Genomic DNA, 666 nt, shown 5'->3' with positions numbered 1-666 from the left:
TTAGAGAGGTGGGATAGGGAGGGTGGGAGGGAGGGAGACACAAGAGGGAAGAGATATGGGGATATATGCATATGTATAGCTGATTCACTCTGTTATAATGCAGAAACTAACACACCATTGTAAAGCAATTATACTCCAATAAAGATGTTAAAAAGAAAAAGAAAAAAGAAATATTAAAAGGATGCTACGGGCTTCCCTGGTGGCGCAGTGGTTGAGAGTCTGCCTGCCGACGCAGAGGACATCGGTTCGTGCCCCGGTCCGGGAAGATCCCACATGCCGCGGAGTGGCTAGGCCCGTGAGCCATGGCCGCTGAGCCTGTGCATCCGGAGCCTGTGCTCCGCAACGGGAGAGGCCACAACAGTAAGAGGCCCGCGTACCGCAAAAACAAAAAAAACAAAACAAAAGAAAAGGGTGCTAAAGGATCTGAGAGACGGTCTGTAGCAATCATCTTTGATTATGACATTTTATTAATAGACAATGCACAAGAAATAATGTTTTTAAAAGGAAAATTAAGGAACCAATGTTATTGTTTTTTCATTCTTGTGTGTGTCTGGGAGGAAGATGTATGAATTTCCTATGTGGCTCTAATAAATTACCACAAACTTGGTGGCTTAAAACCACACTCATTTATTATCTTACAGTTGTAGAGATGAGAAGTCTGAAATT

This window comes from Mesoplodon densirostris, chromosome 1, assembly GCF_025265405.1.
Source record: "Mesoplodon densirostris isolate mMesDen1 chromosome 1, mMesDen1 primary haplotype, whole genome shotgun sequence".
Taxonomy (NCBI): domain Eukaryota; kingdom Metazoa; phylum Chordata; class Mammalia; order Artiodactyla; family Ziphiidae; genus Mesoplodon; species Mesoplodon densirostris.
The sequence above is the reverse complement of the archived record's forward strand: the minus strand, read 5'-3'. Positions refer to the sequence as shown.